The following is a 14,467-nucleotide window of genomic DNA, read 5'->3' on the forward strand; positions in this document are numbered from 1 at the left end:
AGCTGGTCAGTGGTCAGTCTTCACCACAGAGTCTGCATGAAATTACTGTGACTTGTGATCCCAAATCGCTGAGGCATTTTTGAAATGTTAGTTAGGCTCTGAAATCTAAGCTAGGAAGGAGCTTTAATGGAAGAAAAAAAAAACAACTCTATTTTTGTTAAAGTTTAGGAGATGGCAGAGGTGGAGGCTGCCTAATCTTCAAACAGATGGCTGCAGCTCAGACTTTGCTTTCCTAGTGGCCAGGAAGACCTGAGCTCTAACTGCAGCTGTGGCTGTAAATAAATTATGGACCACAGGCAAATTCTTGTGCTTGGTTCCTCCCTTCCAGAGTGGGTGAATTGGTTCTTAGAAACACAGCTGGTCCATCCTGCATAGTAGGGGCTGTCAGGATCTCTGTGACCTACCTGTTTCTGTGGTAATCCTTTTTTATCAGATTCTGAATTCCTCAAAGAAACAGATGAAACAAAAGGTGTGGATTAAATGAAGGGCATCTCACCATATGCTTTTTTCAGTTTGAGCCTGAAGTAGCATGAAAGAGCCACAAGTTTTGATGCAGACTAGGTTTCCTGACAAAATGAGTGATTCTTTTTTTTTTTTTTTTAACACTGATGGACATTCTTAAACCCTCCTTCAAGCAGGAGATCCTTTCTTGAACCATACCTTGCCCCTGCCCTGTATAGTCAGTGTATGCTGCTAGAAGAGCAAAATGAGAGTGCAGCAGCATCACCATCACAGATAGAAAAGTAGGACAAAATCCTGGTTGAAATCCAAGACCTGAGCATGAACTTGCTTGCCGAGAGGCTCCAAAATGCTGTCTAAAATATGGCTGCCTGGAGAATTGGATGTGACCACCCAGGAACTCCCTTGGGTTTTATGCCCAAGCTGCTGACTACAAAGCTTTTCACTTGCATTGTCTACCAAATGCATGTGTAGTTTCAAACAGAAGTATCTGAAAATCATCTCCATTAGTTTTGTTGGCTGGAAGTAGTGATCAGTGTTCCTTTTGTTCTAGATCTGACAAATGTCTCAAATATGAAGAACAAACAGAATGTTTGTTCTTCATGAGGCATGTGTGATGAATTCCAAACATTCTTGTGCTTTGCCTTCTGCCATCAATATAATGGCTATAAACTGGTACTTTGACTATGACAAATTCATTTGAATCTGTACTTTCATACATCTGCAATGATATATAAAGTGAATGCATGAAGAATCAAGGCCTGTTACCACTCCTCCACACTGGTGTTTCAGGTTTAATGGACAGCTGAGTAACTCTTAAGAGCAGACTGAAAACTGCCACTGTCCTTTGAGCTTTGCAAGGAAAACTGAGGATCCTGACTTCAGCCTCTGCTTCAAATCTGGGCCAGGGAGTTTGGTATTTCTCACAGAGGTCTTAGACTTAGTCTTACTGATTACTTTGTACAACTCTAAGTAATGAGAGGTGTTGCCTGTAACCATATAGATTAGAAGGAAATATCCCAGTCTTTTGCCTAAAAATACAATCTACTGCCTGGTTAGTTAGGTCAGGAAAAGATTTCATGAGCCTGGGCAGGAGGTCTGGAGCTTACTTTGTCTCTCTTCTGCTTTTAGGGAGGGACAGGTTTAACAGATCATTGCTCTGATCTGTTTGGCACTTCTGACATTCTGTGTCTCCCTGGGGAGTGACCTTGGTCCTCATCTAAAAAGCTATGGTGAGGGTCTCCTATTACAAGCATTGAGACTGATCAGCTGGTAGCTATAAAGAAAGCCCAGGTCCAGGAAAATCAGAAGGCTGCTTGCCAGGAAATATCCCTGGATAGGAAAGGAACTTTCCAGAGTGTAGTTTCAGATCCTCAATTTGTATTAATGGACCTGCTTCCCTGTTTTGTAGAACTGTGCACTTGAAAAGAAACTGAAATGTGAAAGAGAGAGAGAGAATTTAGTCATGGTAGCTTAAATTCTTTTATTTTGAACCATGTGAAATGTCAGGAGGACAGGAAGTTCTCCCAGGGGTAATACCATCCAAAACTCTAGCTGCCTCTGAATTAACAAAGTCCCCAAGTGGACTGATAGCACAGGATGCAGATGTTTTAGTTTTGGCAAGTAACGTGAAACTGCAGGCCAAGTTTATACTAAAATTTTCTATTTTTTTTCCATAGACATTGCTTTTTTTTAAAAAAAAAGAAAACCAAAACTCAGTGCTCACCCAGACTATAAGCCTTGTTTAGAAATGTGAATGGATGTATGTTCTCCTGCTGGCTTGGTAATTTGGTAGATGTTAGCACAATGTAAATACAGTACAATACACTTTGGCATGGTGTTTATAAGGACATATGGGAGCTATCATTTTTATACAACCTAGTACTGGGTTTAGTGCTTCTGAAGAGCTTCTGCTTTGACTGTGTGAGTTTGACTATAGTGGGAGTGAATTATGAAGAGGAGCAAAATGTGCCTTCTTGTAAGCATGGTAATGTTGAAAGATCTATTTAGATAGGTAAATGCAAATACAAAGCCAATACCAAAAAAAAAAAAAGAGCCAATCTGAGGTCAGATGGCAAAATCTTTGAAATGCAGGACTAAGTGTTTCTCTTCCTGTTTGAGAATATTTTCCTCTCATTCCCATACGGAGAACAGTCATTGATACTGCTGTCAGTGTAGACCTGCTCTGGCCCAGAAAAGAGGTGAGCTGCCAGCTACAGATCTTACAATGAGCCCATGTCTTCACTGCTCAGTGATTCCCTTGTGCAGCAGAAATGTTGAACATCTGTTGCCAGCCAGAAAAAAACCCCAAAACCCTAGGAATGTGAGTATGAAATGCACTGTCTGAATCAATGAAGCAAAGTTGCCACAATCCTATTTTACTGCATATGAGATGTTTAGACCAGCAGGGCCTTCCTGGCCTTTGCTAATATAACATGTTGCAGGGCATCTCTCTATATCCCATGGCAAGAGATGAGTGAATGTGCACAAGGCAAAATGCCAGCAAAGGCTTTCCAGTGCTGATGTGAGGGTGTTTGCCAGGGGAGAGTGGCTAGATGATACTGGGGATGTATCAAGACCCAAACTGCAGGGGAGGAAAAAAAAAAAAAGACAAAAGTTATTTACAAAATGGTCATTGCAATTGGACTTGGAGGAGTTTCCTTCCTGACTCCAAATCTGGCATTTGGTCTAACTTTGCATGGGTGAGGAAAAACAAACTGACAGAATATGTGGGAAGCTTCCCAGTGCTGGGGGGAATTCCCCACTCCCTCATCCCTCTTCCCAGCTCTGCTCTACCAAAGGTTGATCTCTGCTCCTATCCAAAGTGAAATGCTTTGGGTAACCAAGCTCATGGGTCAGAAGGAAAATACCATCTCTTGTGGCCCATATCGTAGTTGGAGCAAGTCAGAGAAAAGTCCATTATTGTGTCTTCTGCCTGTAAGGGACAAGAGCATCATTAGGAAGGGTGACAGCACAGGGTTTTCATTTGGCAAAAGGAAGGTTTCATGCAAAGCCAATTTACTTTCATTGCTATGGAGGCTTCATGGCACTCTACTTCTTGGGTGTGGGCTCAGTGTCCCCATTGAGACTTGTTTATTCCAGAGCTCAGTAGGTTTCTGGGAAGTGCTGTAATAGCTGGGAGGAGATCCCATGGAGAGGGTGGATTCTCTCGGACACATGCTGTTTAACAATGCCACTGTCTGCAGAGAAACAGAAAATAAACAATGCAGAATCCCTGCCGTAAACCATGCACAAACACCAGAATATGAATAGCCTCTTGGAAGGTGGCTAGTGCCAAGCAGCTTTGCTGCTATTGTTTATTGTGGTAGAGGAACTAGAACCAGCTTTTCAAAATAGGTCAATATTGCCCATTCATAACGGGTTAATGGTTTCTGCAGCTGAAACTGAAGTATAATGGTTCCTGATGAAATGGGGGAAACATCTGTAGAAAGCAAATTTGGAAGCAGTAAAAACTGCAATGAATTAATTTTGTTTTATTCAAATATCTTGGGCAAGGGAGAATGAAGGCCCTGTTTGAATATCTGTTGCAACTGCAAGCAATAAAGGCTGAGGGATTGTCTCTGAGGACTGATCATTGAAGCACCAGGCAAGAGAAGCAGGTGAAAGCAGTCAGATTGGTGGGAAAGTGTAGCTGGAGTGGCTCTGAGGGTTGTTTCCTTCCAGCTCAGAGTATTTTGGGGTTCTGTGTCACTGAGCAGTGTGAGTGGCTCTGCAGAGTAAATCAGATGGCAGTGGGAGCACAATGTCAGTGCTGTCGGCATTTCTGGGGGTGTTTTACTCTGGATTAGCTCTGCTCTCAGTCCTTAGATTTGGATGTGGGTGTCTAGAGTGTGTTTGGTGTGCTCTGGCATGTGTCTCTGTCTGGCTTCATCTGGAAGGAGTCCCCCTTGCACCCTCCAAAATCACCTTGTGATGTGAACCAAAGTGCAGGAAGTGGGGATAAGCTGGAGATCTGCTTCTAAAGCCCCTGCTTGTCTGAGCTCAGACGCTTGTGTCAGTATGCTCTGGGCATGCTGGCATGTGTCTGAGGAGGGAAGTAGCTCCTGGGGCATGTTGTTGAGCCAAGAGAGAGTGCAGGGTGCCTTGATGCTGCCAATTGCCTCTCGTGTTTATTCTTTGCATGTGGGTCAGCTGAGAGGGGATTGTTTTATTCTTCTGCCTGCAAGTTTTGGGCAACCTGGGGAATCCGTGGCTTTTGGAAAGCAGCTCCCTGAGCCTTTGACAAGGCCACTGAAACTTATGTGGGGCCTCTCGGGAAGGATTGCAGGTGTTTAGCAGTGAGCCTGTGCTTATGCAGTGCCTAGGTGGTAGTGACTCTCATTTATCCTCTACTCATCCCCCCCAACTATTTGCAAGGACACATCATGCTGAAAGCAGAGAAGCAGCTGCTGTGTCTTTCTGAGTGAACTGGAGACAAGGGCTTTCCCCAGAGGAGCCAGGTCACTCTAAAATAAGATAAACACCACCTATGCTAATTGCAGTGGAAAACTGAGAGCAGCTTGCATTGGGCTGCTGTGTGTTGTCCCTAAGTAAGGATTCTGCAGAGCAGCTGGGTTCCAGAAGGGCTCTGGAAAAAAAAGATGCTCAGAAGGGAACAGTTGCACTCAGGGGCAGTTTTCAGGTGTGGGGTTTTTTTTTGAAGATGTATTTTTAGGAGCTGCTGGGATCTGCATTTAGGTTGTGAGCCCTGGAGCCTGTTTTGTATTCACAAATGCATTCTGTAGTAAAGATCAGTTTGTCAGCACTATTTTTTTTTTTCCTCCCTCCTAACATATGACCCACTCTGGGTCATATGAAGGAGACATGGATGGTATGTGACAGGAGAGAGGCTGCAGTCTGCAGCTGGCTCTCCAGCAGGGCTTGGCACTTAGAACATTCCCTAGTACAGCATCTCCTGCTCCAGCCTTGTGGGCCAGTGCATCTGGACACAGCACAGGGTCAGTGCTCTATCTGGGACACACTGAGGTGGATGGGGTCTGTATTTTGGTGAAGTAGGACATGTTGCACATTCAGCAGCTACTGACATTCTCAGCAAGAATAAACCCTAAGGGGTTAATCAGAGGTGAGTGAAACAAGATCCTTTTCCCTGAACAGCAGCAGTGTGGCCTTATGCATCAATGGCTGGTGAGTACAATGGCAGCAACTTCCACCAGATGTCCAGTTGGGTCAGGTCTTGGTAAACATGGTAATAAGAAGCTCTCAAAGCTTAGTGCTACACATTAGAGCTCCCTAGCAGCAGGCACTGTAATGATTAAAGCTCTGAGAGTGAAGATATAAATGCCTGCAGCTGCTGGAGCCATTCCTTAGGTCAGAAATTCACTGCCTGGTACAAGGTTACACTTCTGCCAGTGATTCCCACTGAGCAATATCCCAAGGCACATGAATGCTGCCAGGGTTCATGCCATTCTTGCCAAACCATGTCTGCATTGGCCTCATTGCAAACCAGGTCCTGAAAGGAAAAGAGTAAAAACCATGAGGACCCTTTTGGGCTTGACCTACAAGCATGGCAATACATTCTGTTTGTCCTGCAAGCTCTCCAGCAATAAAGAAAGCAAACACTAGTCTGGAAATAGCTTGTCTTGACTCTTCAGTCTTGCTAGAGTGCAGACTAATACTGCTTGCCCTGCTGCAGTTGTGCTCTGAGCTTGTCTGCCAAAGACAACCATCCTTGTGTTTCAAGAAAGCCATGGTAAACCAGAGCAATGTACCCTCAAAATCAAGCTAGACAAGCTTTTGAAAGCTCAGGAATTAAGGAGATCTGGATGGATGAGAGAATCAAAAATTCTTGAAGGATTATTTGGCCTCATAGAACAGACTGAATTCTAGTTATTTTAGGAGTAGATATTTCCAGATTATTATTTTAGGTACCCCTTCCCTGAATTATTAGGCATGCCTGACAGTCTGCTGCATAGAATACCTTGAAGAATTAGGAAAATTTTATCTCTTCTCAAACACCAGGGAAGTGAGACATATGGAGACTAAAATCCACATCCTCAAAGGAATGTAGATTTGTAATTTGCACTGGAAAGTGGTGGAGATAGCAGGATTTCCTCAGGGTTATGGTTAAGCTGATTGACTTTTCTGGTATATAGGCATGTAATTGATTATCTTGGAGGCTCTGGGTCTAAGCGTTTTCCTTAGTTGATGTCTGTAGGGGAGGACAGAAATGAGCCTGTGTCTCCTGAGCTTCAGTCACTTCCCTGAATCACTGCTGCTGCCTGTGATGGTGTTTTACCCTTGCCTCTGAATCAGCTGGTTGGAGCTCTGTGGGAGCCAGGTGAGCTCTGATTTTTGGTAAAGTTTTACAGGCGTTGTCTTTCAGACTCAAAACACAAGACCCTTCTCTTATTCTTCCTATTATCGCCCTGTTTTCAGCTGTGCAGCCTGGAGAGCCTGGGCTGGCCTCACCTCTCCTTGCCTAACCTCTCACAAACAGCCACGAGTTTTTGAAAAGGGCCTTGGTTTGCTCTGCCAGCACTCCTTAATTTTGCCTTTCCTCCTCGCAAGCCACACTGAAGCAGCGCTTTGCTATTCTCCGGGAGGAAAATAAAAATAAAATAAAGTAGGTCATGGTGTCATGTAAGGCAGCCGAGTGCTAACATGGAGCCAGGCGAGGGGAGCGAAAAAAAAACCCCTGTGGGATCGGGGATGATGAAAGAGCAGCTGTGCGGGATAAGCAGGGATGAAGGAAGGGATGGGGAGCCGAGCGCGGCAGGTGGAGATGCTGGGGGGCTCCGCTGGACCAGGCGCCCTCTCCCGGCACAGGTGAGTCTCCTCCCCTCCCTCTGCAACAGCTTTCCTTGCTCGTCCAAGCAATGGTGGTGCTAATTGTGGTTTTTTTGTCATGGTTTTCTTTTTTTTTCAGTCCAAATAGCCCTTGCAGAAAACATGGAAAGTGACTGTTAGCAGACCAAAAAAAAAAAATCTTTGGTTGCAAATAATTTTATTCTAATTTTTTTAGCCCCCTTTATAGATTTGAGTCCCCTGGTTTATGTCAGTTGTGGTTTGTTTTTTTTCAGAATTAACTTTTGAAAGAAGGAGGGGGTTTTATGCCTGCTATCTCTCTTGATTCTCAGCCAGCATTGCTCACTGGGCCTGGAATAGATCTCTTTGGAAGATGGACTCAAGCCTGACCTTATCTCTGAGGCAGGATTCCACCCTGCTGTTTAAAGGGAGAAATTCAGGTCTGGAGATGTGGCTTATCCCTGTAAACATCCCTTAACTTGGGATAGTAATTACAATTTGGTGTGGATGGTGATCTCTCCTACTTCCCTAATTTAAAATTTCAACCTATTAAAAAAAGAAAAGGCAAACAAAAACAAGAGTGAGGATCAAACTCAAAAGACAAAAAGGTTTCAGAGCAGTGCCAGCTAAGAGAGCATGGGATGTTAATCTTCCTCCTGTAGGCCCAGGGATTGATTTTGATTTTCTCCAGCCTGTTTATGGCATCACTGTTGTCACTCAAAACAAATTCACTTTGGATTTGTCCTGGGCCAACATACCTTGCAGGGCTCCCAGTCTTCCAAAACACATGCAGTTAGGACAACTTGCTTCTTCCCCAGGTCTCAACTCCCAGCTTCAGGACTGGGGTGGGAGCACATGGGGAGGAAGTGATCCTGGATAAAAAGGTTCAAACTGTCAAAGCTTACAAGTGAGGGTTCTTTTAGAATCTGGGGTTGCTCCTGTAGCCCTGTTCAGAGAAACCAGGAGTTTTCTGTGTAGGGCTGACATTTAAATCCTGCTCATAGCTCCCATCCTCTGACTATAAATGCCTCTCCAGCAACTTGAGGCAAACCTTCTCTTGTCCTCAGTGTCTGGGGGATGTAGCTGTCTTGTTTAACAAGCTGAAATATTCCTGGGTTTTTCCCCTCTCTTTCCCTGTGTCAAACAGGGATGGTGGAACAGAGATGGGAAGTCTCCCAATGTTGTCAGCATTTGCTGTCTGAGCTGCACAGAAAGCAGTGCTAAAGTCCCGTGTCTGAATGATTCTTGAAGCCTTCATCTTTTCCGGTTCTTCAGCCAATTTACTTCTGCAAATGCTTGGAAATGCTGGTGAGTGGTGGAAGCAAGCAGTCTCCAGTCTAACCAAGGATTTCTCGCGCTGCTGGCTCTGTAGGAGAGATTTTAAGGTCAGTTTTAAAATAGTTCTGCCTAGAAAGAGCTGGTTTGGGAGGATGGCACCAGCTAATATGCACAGACCAGAGATCTGCAGCCAGTTGCTCCTGTAGACAGCCTGCATCTGGTGTCTGAGCTCAGCTGTGGAATGCAGAAAACTCTTCTGTCCAGAGTGAGAATCTCAGCGGTGCCAAGGGCCAATTACCCCTTCCCTGTCAAACCTAAGTGCCCTGTTTACTGTTTGAACTGGTTGACTGAAAATTCCAGCTTTAGTCTGTGCTTTTAAAAGATTTTGGTTCCAAGGATCTTTGAAAACTGTGCAGACATTACCAAGCCTTCTTGGTGCCCCTGGAAGGCTGCTTGGCGAGGAGGATTTCCCTTGCTACAGAGAAGGGGCCACAAGAAGTGAGGGGTTGTGGCTGCCCATCTCTGTCCCCGTGCTGGTGCTCCTGGCTCCTGCTGCCATGCTTTAGGCACATGGCAGCTCCGTGGCTCCCCTCACAAAGGCACTGCTTGTCCTGGAGCTACCAGCCTGTTTTACGAGCGGAAACTGAATCAGCCCATGGTGCTCACCAGTGTGGGCTACTGTTGCTTCTCCTACCCACTAGGTGTGAGCTTGGAAAACAGTTTGAAACAGAAGCATAAACTGGGCTTTGTTGAAATGTGTTAGCTCACCTGGAGTTTCCAGACCTTCTCTGTGTGTGTGTTTTTGGAAGCAGAATATCCCAACTTTACAGCTTGCAGTATTTGGAAACACAGCGCGATTATGTGGCTGTTCCAACCCCTGTGAGACTGGGAGACAAAAATAATGGTGTTTGGGGTAGTGAGTGGGGTGGAGGGAGCCTTTTGGAAGCAGCAGTAGATTAAATGGCATCAAAGCACTTGTGGTGGTTATTTGCTTGCCTAAAGGTCTTTAGGTCTTCTGTTAGGCTCTCCCCAGTTATTTCTAATGCAGTAAGTGCAATCAGAATACTGAAAGAGTTTCACCCGGACCAAGAATTGTGTTTTAATGTTCCTCCTTGTACATTCAATTATTAATCATGTTTAGAAGATTGGCTGGTGCCACCTTTTCTGTCTCATTTTCAGTTTGTCATGATCAGCAGGTATCCTGATAATCAGAGCTTCAGCATTTCAGAGGACTTGGTGCCAAATAGTGTCTCTTTACTAATTTCTTTCTTCCCTTACTCTTTAAATATTAGGAGCTGTAAGAATGCCTGCTGTCAACCTTTGGCTTAGATTCCAAATACTGACCCACATCCAAATTTTGCAATTTGTTTCATTTGTTACAATGGATGGAACTAATTCTCTGGATCCAAGAACAATTAGATGAATCTAGATCATAATTCTGGGCCCTGAACTAAAAAAATATGTTCATTTCCCTTTATCTTCTCCTTCCATTGACTAATAATAGTCCAGTAAAAAATCTATTATGAGCCTCCTCAAAGGCCAGAGAAGCCCATAAAGGGAGAGCATGACAACCTGGAAGGGAACAGCTTGTCTTCACATGCTTGTAGGACCAAAGAAATGGAAATACATACTTTGGGGGACTTCCAAATAATCATCTTTCTGTTTTGCCTTATGTCCCGGCCTCCATATTTTAACGCACATTGAACTGTTTGATTACCTATTTTGCCTTTCCCTGCCGTGAACTGCACAGCAATGGTTTTGTGCACTTTTCCACTAGACAGCAGCTGAACCATTGCTTTGTGCTGCAGAAGCGATGCAGGTCCTTTGCAATACCTTGCCACTGCTGGGAATGCTCTAGGCTGATACTTCCAGGCTGGTATGGAAAGATTAAAAAGCTGCTTACTCTCTGTGATGACTCTGGGTTTGGTGCTCTCCCTCCTGACAGATGGCTCTTCTGTCAACATCCCCAGCACAAACTAAACACCCATGGTGTTGTCTCTGGAGTATGGAAGACAGATTAATTCTGTTTCAGTAGCATCATTTTGTTTCAGGATCAAGCTCAATAGTAGCCCAGAGCTTTTAGGTTAGTTACTGTCCTGCTAAAATAAAAAGCTGCGTTCATGAGTGACCTTATGGTGAGACTGACTTTTGTTTTTTTGGGACTGATTCATAAAATAGGCCCAGAGGAAACAGGCCAGGAACACATGCTATTCATAATAATGCCTCCAGAGAATAGCTCATTTCTTTTTCTCTTCCAATGGTATTGTCAGGCTTGTGTACTTCAAAACAGATCTGGCACAGACAATACAGATAAGTTAATGAAAGTCTGCAGAGGGTTTGGGATTTTTAATTTTTTTCCCCCTTTAAAATATGGGTCATGATAATTCCTAATGAAATTAGGAAATTTCAAAATTAATGAAATTTTAAATCTGGATTCTTTTTAACATCCCTTACTTGTAGTTCTGAAGAACTTTGCCAGCTTGGTCCACGTCTTGAAGAACAGATCTCTTGAGTTGCTGTGTAGCTGCAGGAGAATGCACAAATCTTAGATTTCTGAAGAACCATGAGCTAGTTACTCATGCAGTGTCAGGAGAGTCATCTGTAATTCTTTTACTCCACAGAGTCCTGGGGAAACAGCTGGAGCATTGTGTACAATTTGCTGAGCACATTTCAGGGAAGATGTGGACAATGGGGAGATGCCAAAGTAGAACAGGGAGAACAATTGTAGATCTTAAAAGCATAACCTCAGAACAAGGAGGGGGGAAAAAGCTGACTTAACTGTAATTAAAATAAAGTACAAAAAGAGTTTTCAAAATATGTAAGAAAACTCATGCAGAGAGGGAGAAAGACACTGTTCTCTATAGCAATGGAGATAGGTTGAGAAATAATGCACTTAAATTGCAACAAGGAAGAATCAGGTTGGACGCTTAAGAAACCTTCCTGGTGGTAGAGATACTGATGCAGTAGTTTGTAATATTTGGAAATATCATGGGATTCCTGTCACTGGAGGTTTTTAAGGTGAGGTTACCCAAACATGTTAAAAATAACATGCCTCATCTCAGTTACCAGAAGTGACCAATATTTGCTTAGGATACTTTCTAATAACTGTCTAATGCATAATTCAAACTTTTTTGAATCGTGGGAAACTTAGCCACACTTATCTTTGCAAGCCTTAGGACTTAGAACAGAGAAAAAGCTTTGTTTTAAACTAAACTGCTTCCTCTATTGACTTTAGCAAATCTTGGACTGTGTTTGCAGATATCACAGAGAATAAACCAGGTAAAGACACCCAAAGAGCTGATGCCTGAGACCTCAGCTGAGATGGGTGCTTTGAAATCATGGAAGAGGAAGCAGAATTACTTACCCAAAATGTAATTCTCATGATGTTCAGCTCACATTAACCCCAGAGGGAAATGTCAGCTGGTTTTCCCAACAGTGATTCTTATTAGATCATGAAGTATTTTTCCCTCGGGGATATACTTACAAGTGAATTGGACAAAGTGCTGGAAAATGTAGGCTCCTGTATGGTTTGGAGACAAGAAGTTCCATTCAGCTGGGGCATCTGAACTAGGTTCAGTTTCCTATTTTGTCATTGTTTTATGGTGTCCTTGTATTGCTTTTATTTTGAGATCTACAGTTGGGAAGAGCAGGAAGTGCTGAGATACTGTGACTGGAGGGTCTGAAGTGGTCTAGGATATAATCCTACTCCTGCTTTCAAATATAATGTGTGCAGTTTAGCAGCAGTGATGCTAAAGTGAAATAGACTTGGGCACATGAATTCCTGTGCTTGGAAGTTAGTCAAAGTTTGCTACAAAACTGTGGACCAGCAATCAGTCTCAGGCCCTCTGAAAAATGCTAATTCCCTGCTGTTTTGCTTTTAGAAGGCAGCATGACATCTGTAACAGCTGTTTGGGGGTCATTTCCGCCCTCACCTGTAGAAGAGGCAGCTGGGAAATGAGAATTCATTCCTTGCATGTTGGTCTAATGCAGGTCTCAAACTCTCCTTTGCTCAGAAGGCAGTGATGCCTGTTCTTTTGCATTACTGATGGAGATACCTCTTCAGGAATTAACCAGAGCCCTGCTCTAAGTATTTTTTCCAAGTGTCATGCAGTCCGGGATGAACTGGCTTTGGATTTAATGCTTTCAGAGAACAGCTTAAATTTTTGTTTGTTTTGCTTTGTTCCTTATTATTCTGATGTAGAATGCTCCACCATGAAGCACACAGGATTGATTGTCACCATGACTAACTGAGCAATGCTACTCACCATGCTGTTAGTGGTCTTTTCCAGACAGCAGCTGAGGAGCAGGGCTGCAGGCTGGCTGTGACTTCTGAGTGTGCACCTAAACAGACTCAAACTCTGAAGATGTTTAAGCAAAGTTCTTGATACACATATTTAAAAAAAAGTTGTAATGCTCCAAATATTCCTGAATCAGTCATGTAGAATCAGAGGTCAGAATTTAGGCTGATGTTGGGATGCCTTTTTCATAGGGCTGGGAATAAAATGTAAATGGATCTGAAGGAACTCTAAAATGTGGGAAAATTATCTAACTTGATTTATTCTGGTGATCCCATTTGGGAAAGGTAAAGCCATGGAGCCCACCAGAGCACCTTTTCTGTTGTTCTCTGGGTTTGTAGATCTTGTACTCCTGGGTATTTAATTTCTTTGTCTGGTTTTGCCTATCTTGTTTTTATCCTAGCTTCTCCCATCTTCATTAGAGTCCTGTTCGTGTCTAATCAATCTGTACTGTCCTTCAACTTTTGGCTGTCTTTCTTACAAATCTGTGTAATGCAGAGATAGAAGCTGCTCCAGGAGGTTTTCTAGCTCAGCATGATGCCATACCAATATTAAAATCTGAATGTGTGACCTTGTTAGTTCAGTATATGCAAGGTAGGTATTTTTCATCTGTCCAATGCACTGCTTATTATTAACGAGATGTGCTGTATAAAATAGTATCATTAAATTTCTCCCAGCTGGAAGCCTTACTTTGATGTTAACTTATCCATTATAGGATTTGGGGAGAGCTTGAGCTGTGGCTTAGAATATAATTCTGGTAGCAAATGATTCTATGGCTTGGCACTAATGTTGTATGACACCCTATAGTCATTGTGTCAACAGCTCATGAGCAAAATCCTAAATTTGTGTAGCAAGTACAAGGATCCTGCTTCATGTCATGGTTTGTTTCTTGTGGGACTTGCTGGAAACCAAATGAGATCTGCTATTTCCAAAAACCATCAGGGAGAAATTAATGAATCAACATAGTAAATAACTCACTGCTTGTTTCCTGAAACAAAGAGCACCTGTAACATCCAAGGGGTAGCTGCCTGGCAGGAGGCTGGTGGCACTTTTAGGCATAATAGGAATGTTGGGACTGGGTAGAGAGCTAGGGACAAGTGGATACACAGAACCAAGTGTGTGGTTTGAGCTATGAGACCTTTTTGTCAGGTATTGGTGCCTCTTCAATGCCTCTTTCTGTTCCTTGATAATAAAGCCCATGTTTGTGTGGGATCTGACCTCAGGGGAGGTTAACGCTTCTCCTACTGAGGAAAGCCAAGTCACACTCCTTTCAATCCTGAATGTTTGCTGTTGCTTGCAAGGCTGTTTCTATTTGTGTTGTCCTTTGGGTGTGATGCCTGCAAGGTGGGAATTGCCTTAAGTTTGGTTTGTTTGGTGAGAGAAGGAAGGCCTGTTTGTCAGGTATGTTCTGTTCTGAACTTCAGCTTTTGCCAGCTTAGTCCCAACCCTCAGGCTAAAGACACAGGTGTGAAGTGAGGTGAGCTATAAAAAGAAAAAACACCCCAAAACACATGAGCTGGGCTTGTGAATGGGGCAGAGGAGGAGGTTTGCTGCCTATCCTGGGTTGTGTGGAAGGCAGTGAGGATCTGGACCTGTGTTTCAGCAGCCCAGGGTATCTGGAAGCCCTGCGTGTGCCTATTGACAGTGCTGCAACAAGTAGCTGGAGAGCA

This window comes from Lichenostomus cassidix, chromosome 9 (assembly GCF_008360975.1).
Source record: "Lichenostomus cassidix isolate B80296 chromosome 9, HeHo_3.0, whole genome shotgun sequence".
In the NCBI taxonomy this organism is placed as follows: Eukaryota; Metazoa; Chordata; class Aves; order Passeriformes; family Meliphagidae; genus Lichenostomus; species Lichenostomus cassidix.